Below are 6,000 nucleotides of genomic sequence, written 5' to 3'. Positions count from 1 at the left end.
CTTATTGACTTGTTATCTATATTACTGCTAATAATTAGCCGTTGTGTTTGGTCAGCAACGAACAGAAGCTTAAACAACATTACTAATTACATTTTAATAGAAATGTTTAGTACAGAACTACTAAATGCTAACCTCTTTAAACGTTTGTTGCCAAAAGCCAGATAGAGGGCTGATGTCATGCATGTGTGTATGCATGACATCAGCCCTGTATCGACATACAGTTCTGGGGCTTGTTCGGGGGCTTCCTCTCTCCCCCTCGTCCCCGGGGAAACGGGGTGTGGTGGGAGGATGGGCGCTAACACCTGCCGCCGCTCTGCTTCATTGGTAGGCGGCCTAGCGCCGCAACAAAAGGGAAAGAAAAAATGCCGCCTTTGTATCTGACAGATGGCGAAGCTGCGTCAAGCTCACGGACCGAGAGAGCGAATAGTACCGGAAGTAGCTTGAATTTGTCTTCAAAATAAGAGTTTTTGGCCAGCCGTCTGACGCCATTAGTTTTGCTGTACTTGCTTTAAATGAACTGGAATGACTGACTGTTCGCTTTATAATTTCAAATAAAGTTAAAAAAAATATGCGAGGATCATAGTGGCTATAAATCAAATACAGCACATATGAAGACAAAAGTCAAAATCTTCATTTTGATATTTTTGTTCTAATTTATATATTTCAAGAATATATTTCACAAAGTTTGATGAAATATGTAAATATGCGTATTTTATTTTGTCTTGTCATCGCCTTGTCTCCACCCTGTGTCCTGTTGTACGTTTGGTGTCACGTTTCACACTAAATTAAAAAATAAAATACATTAACTAATAAATAATGTAGGTCAAACGCACCAGTATTACTGAGGCACAGCTTTTAACTGTTCACCATGTACGTTTGTGCTTGTCTGAAATATGATATATATATACACATATATTTAGTTTATTTATGAGATTTATCAGATGAGACAATATTTCTCCAGCGGAAGTGACAATGTTTTTACTTGAATGAATTGGTATCAAACACAAGGAGTTCAGCTGTTTCAACCTGCCTCATTGCTGTGGTTAGTTATAACACAGCTTAGGGTAAATTGTAACGTATGAGGGAGACCCATCACAAAATATGAAGCTTAACAACTCTATTGCACACTGACCAACACTGAAACCTTTTCTTCACCTAGACTATAAAGCACTCAGTTCCTGCTTTCACATCATGGCCAACTATCGCTAAAAGAAAAACGGTGGAAATGTTTTTCTTACTGTCTCGGTATGCTGAAAAAAATAGCAGAAGAAAAACATATTTATGCAGGTAGTTAGTGTTAGTAGCACCTGAGTCAAACTGACATCAAGTGGAATGATTCTGTTGTGAAAAATACGTATCTTATGTTCTTTGGCAGTAAATATGTAAGTTGTTGTCCCGGGTTAGTAGATCAAATCTATCGGCTGTGGGGACCGGAAGTGTTGCTGCCGTATTTCTGCAGACTTGACAGTAGCGAGAAGTGACCAGAAGGTGATCGAAAGAAAGGCAAGACATTGTGAGGAGGAAGAAATTCGAGCAGGAGTAAGACAGGGAGGGCTGGAGGCTGGCCCATCATCGCAGTACCAGCGTTTGATAACGCAGAAGAGGAGAGCAGACGGACGGCAGACAGGGAGGACTGAGGACGCAGAGCAGCATCACGATCCGCGGCTGCGTCTCAGTGCCGGAGAGAAAGTGTCCGCATCTCGGCGAGGTAAACACAGCGACGCCTCTGCTTCCTCACTGGCAGCAGCACTAACATTTGATCTGGTGGTGTTCACACATCTGTCACATGTGTTCTTCCTTTACACTGACTCATAACGCCAACATGTAGTGTGCTGTGCGTTATTAGCTACATTTCAACCGGAAATCTCTGCCTGTATGAAATAATGAAGCGTCCTGCATTAACCGAGGGGTCGCAGAATCAGATAAGATCTGTATATGTCAGAGATCATCTTCTTATTGTTGCTGCTTTGGGGTTGCATCCATGCAGGACACATATTCGTGTAGCGGCTCAGCCTCCTGGGGACACTGAAGCAGCTCGATCTTTCGGTTCCAAACAGAGTGAGTAGGGTGGGCATGAGGAGCAGAAAAACAGCCCAGTAATCTCCCGAAATCCCATCCAAGAAAACCGAGGTTCCTGTGGCTCCCAGGCTCTCTAATGATGGTCAGCCATTACATCGCGCTCTTCCCACCACTATAAAGGCATCTGCTAAGAATCTGGAACTTTTGAACAGCATTTGAAATTTGAATCCATGAACCATTACAAAAATCACTTTGCACATGTATCAGTCCTCCTCAGGCTGCTTACACAACACGCCTATTCTTTTATCTCTTCAGCGGCTGCAAGTGAAATTCATTGTGAAATGTAATTAATAACATGAATCCCTACATGACCGGCTCCCACATATATCAGCTACTGAGACCTTCCTCCAGCATTCAGTTCCTCTGATCATCTGCTCTGAGTCTTTTTTAACTGTTGGACGCTCTTGTTTTAAAAAGAGGCAGCCGCACTTTGGAATAAGTTTCTTCAGCCAATCAAGTTGGCCGAATCGGTGCTTGGTTTTGAAGACCTGCTGAAAACTTGTTTTATACCTTACCTTAATCTTTCAGCTGTAATTTATGGCTATAAGTTCACAAACTAAAGTGTCTAAGGAAGTATTTCTCTGGTACTCGGTGTCAGAGGGACGCCTGTACAGTGGCACAGGCCTACACATCTTACATGTGTTGTTTTATTACTGTGGCACTTTTTACTATGCTGATGTGTAAAAAATATAAATTTATCATCATGTTCTTGTTGTTCATGTTTACTGTTTATAATAAGATAACTAACACGGCTATTTTCAAACACCAAACAAATGAATACTTATTAAACACATATAAATAAACCTCATCCACCTGAGTCCGTCTGCATAAAAGGCTCAGGATGCAGCCGTATGAGGTGAGCATGGTAATTATAAGAGAATAAATGAAAATGATCAGTAATGATTTTGAATGAGAGAAATGCAGTAGCATCATGAACAGGAGGTATCAGTCATCCATCACTCAGTTACAATAATGACAGAGGTTTTTTCAGTCATTCACATTTTCTGTGAATTAACAGAAAGCTTATATTTTACAGTTACAGGACGGAACTGTTAGAACTGTAAGTTTGCACCTTTATCTCGTAGTTGCGTTGGTCAGGTCCATTTGAGATCAGCGTGGCTGTGATGTTTATGTGTAAAATGAGTTGTTCTTGAAGAAAAGTTCACAGCTGGAGTCCTGGAAGATAAACCTACGACCTAAAAGTCTTTTCTCATCCTGCTGTGTTGGAATGAGGCCTTGATGAAGTTGCTCGACTTTGTACTGAGTCTCTGTTTCCACGTTTTCACTTCTTCAGGCACGACCGGGAGACTGTTGTGCTGCAGGCATGGGCGTAAACTCTAACTAATTCAAGTCCAGTAGTAGACAAGAAGCATTAGCACAGAACTGGTTAGTTGAGAATTTATAGGATTTATGTGATTTGATCTTATGAGTCATATTATTTGGTTCAGATATTTGCTTTGTCCCTGCTAAATTGTTTAAATAAAAAAAATCCTACCTGCATTTAATCGTTTCCTTTTTAATCCTGTGAACTGGTAAAGATTAAACCGTGTATGCATCTTTTATGGTTCCTGGCTGTTCTAATCCTGTAAACAGATCTCCAGGACTTCTTTTCCTGACCGCTAAAGTATGACCTAGCCATTTTATCAAGTGCAAGGATCAGGGGCGAGCGTGGCTGTTGGTTGCAGCTAACTGTGAGGGCTGCTAGTTGGTCGCATCATGAGAGGATGTTAGGATTGTCCGCAGACCTAGTCAGTTACAGCTAGGCTGTCCCGTACAGTTACCCCTGTACAGGACGTCTGCAGCTATTATTATCATTAATTCAATTCAATTCAATTCAATTTTATTTATATAGCGCCAAATCACAACAAAAGTCGCCTCAAGGCGCTTCATAGATACAGAGAAAAACCCAACAATCATATGACCCCCTATGAGCAAGCACTTTGGCGACAGTGGGAAGGAAAAACTCCCTTTTAACAGGAAGAAACCTCCGGCAGAACCAGGCTCAGGGAGGGGCGGCCATCTGCTGCGACCGGTTGGGGTGAGAGAAGGAAGACAGGATAAAGACATGCTGTGGAAGAGAGACAGAGATTAATAACAGATATGATTCAATGCAGAGAGGTCTATTAATACATAGTGAGTGAGAAAGGTGACTGGAAAGGAAAAACTCAATGCATCATGGGAATCCCCCGGCAGCCTACGTCTATTGCAGCATAACTAAGGGAGGATTCAGGGTCACCTGGTCCAGCCCTAACTATATGCTTTAGAAAAAAGGAAAGTTTTAAGCCTAATCTTAAAAGTAGAGATAGTGTCTGTCTCCCGAATCCAAACTGGAAGCTGGTTCCACAGAAGAGGGGCCTGAAAACTGAAGGCTCTCCCTCCCATTCTACTTTTAAATACTCTAGGAACAACAAGTAGGCCTGCAGAGCGAGAGCGGAGCGCTCTAATTAGTCTTTTATTTATCCAGGTAAAAAATCTCATTGAGATTAAAAATCTCATTTTCAAGAGAGACCTGGCATCATGGCAACAAAAGTCACATACCACATAGGTATATAAGATTTAAAACAAATACAGTATCCCACACCAACATGTGTAAAATATACAATAACAGATCAAATTAAGAGTACATTAAAAACAATCACACTGAGTAAAAGAGCTGGGGCCCGTTCTTCGTACCTCGCTAAGTAGGTTAGCTGGATTAGATTGTTGACGATTTCGCGTGATCCTGGATCGTTCGGTTCCCCGAAGCCCATCCGGGACTTGCTGTCATAGCAACAGATCCGTAAGCGTAAACCTGCTCGGGAGCAGGCTTACTTTATGTAAACAGGATTAGATCGCGGCCACGCAGGTATGCCCGCGTCATTCATACGAAAGCAACAGCGATATTCCACCACTGTTTCACCATAAATAAATAACATCAATGTAACTAAAGATAATGCAGCACCTGATCCATTTATTGATGTCACACAGATACATACAGGTCATTTCCTAAAAAAGGGAAATGTACAATTAACATTCTATTACATGTATGTGATTATTACAGATGTAATTCATATTTCAGAGTAGTAATTGTAAATTACTTCGTGTAATCAAGATGAGAGACCACGGCTATAAAAGCGAAGGTGGATTTGGGAAGCCTGTTGCAGCCATGTCCTGTCCGTATACGCGAGCCACCCATTGCGGAAGGTGCAAGATTGATAAGGAGAGTCCTCAGAATTCAGCGTATATTGCGGGACAGACAGGATCCTTTAGCTCAGCGCGACAGTGTGCTCATAGAGAGATATCGATTTTCCCGTGAGGGTATTATTCACTTAACCAACTTGTTGACGAGGGGGTGCAGGACCACCACCTGTCTTTTTTTGCTCTGCCATTTTCTTGGTTGCTTTTATAAACAAACAGATTATTCCAGGGTCTCTTTCCAAGAGACTAAAAGCAATATAAGTGATAAATATTACCATTCTGTAGAATATTCTTATATTTCACTTATACTTGTTCCCATGTTCTAGTGGGTCCTGTTGTGGCTCTAATGTGAAAGGGGATATAATATAACATATTATAATATAATATAATGTAATATAATATTGGATAATATGGTGTGATATGATAAATCTACCCTACCGCCTACTGGTGTTGGCCAGAGGGGCCGATGGCGCAATATGGCAGCCTGGCTTCTGTCAGTCTGCCCCAGGGCAGCTGTGGCTACAACCGTAGCTGCCTCCACCAGTGTGTGAATGTGAGAGTGAATGAATAGTGGCATTGTAAAGCGCTTTGGGTGCCTTGGAAAGCGCTATATAAATCCACTCCATTATTATTGTTATTATTGAATTACTTACGAGTTTAATTTGTCAGCAACTTCCTGCCAGCCCTCTCTCCTTGCTTTTGCAGCCTTTGCAGTGTTCCCTTGCGTTTTAATTAAACTCTGAA

General features: G+C 41.6%; 1 protein-coding gene across 1 annotated transcript in view; it reads left to right on the top strand.

The window, feature by feature from the left end:
- Positions 1–1,463: 1,463 nt before the first annotated feature.
- The window catches only part of cntn2 (contactin 2), a 110,586-nt gene continuing 106,049 nt past the window's right edge, over positions 1,464–6,000 (top strand). Inside the window, exon 1 of the mRNA XM_085272768.1 lies at positions 1,464–1,708. The gene's annotated coding sequence lies outside the window, so the exon portion shown is untranslated. The remainder of the gene's footprint in view (positions 1,709–6,000) is intronic.

This window comes from Mchenga conophoros, linkage group LG5 (genome assembly GCF_057382185.1).
Source record: "Mchenga conophoros isolate Kocher_MC1m ecotype Shallow Benthic linkage group LG5, M_conophoros_male_GT1.1, whole genome shotgun sequence".
In the NCBI taxonomy this organism is placed as follows: Eukaryota; Metazoa; Chordata; class Actinopteri; order Cichliformes; family Cichlidae; genus Mchenga; species Mchenga conophoros.
This window is presented reverse-complemented; position numbering and strand designations above follow the sequence as displayed.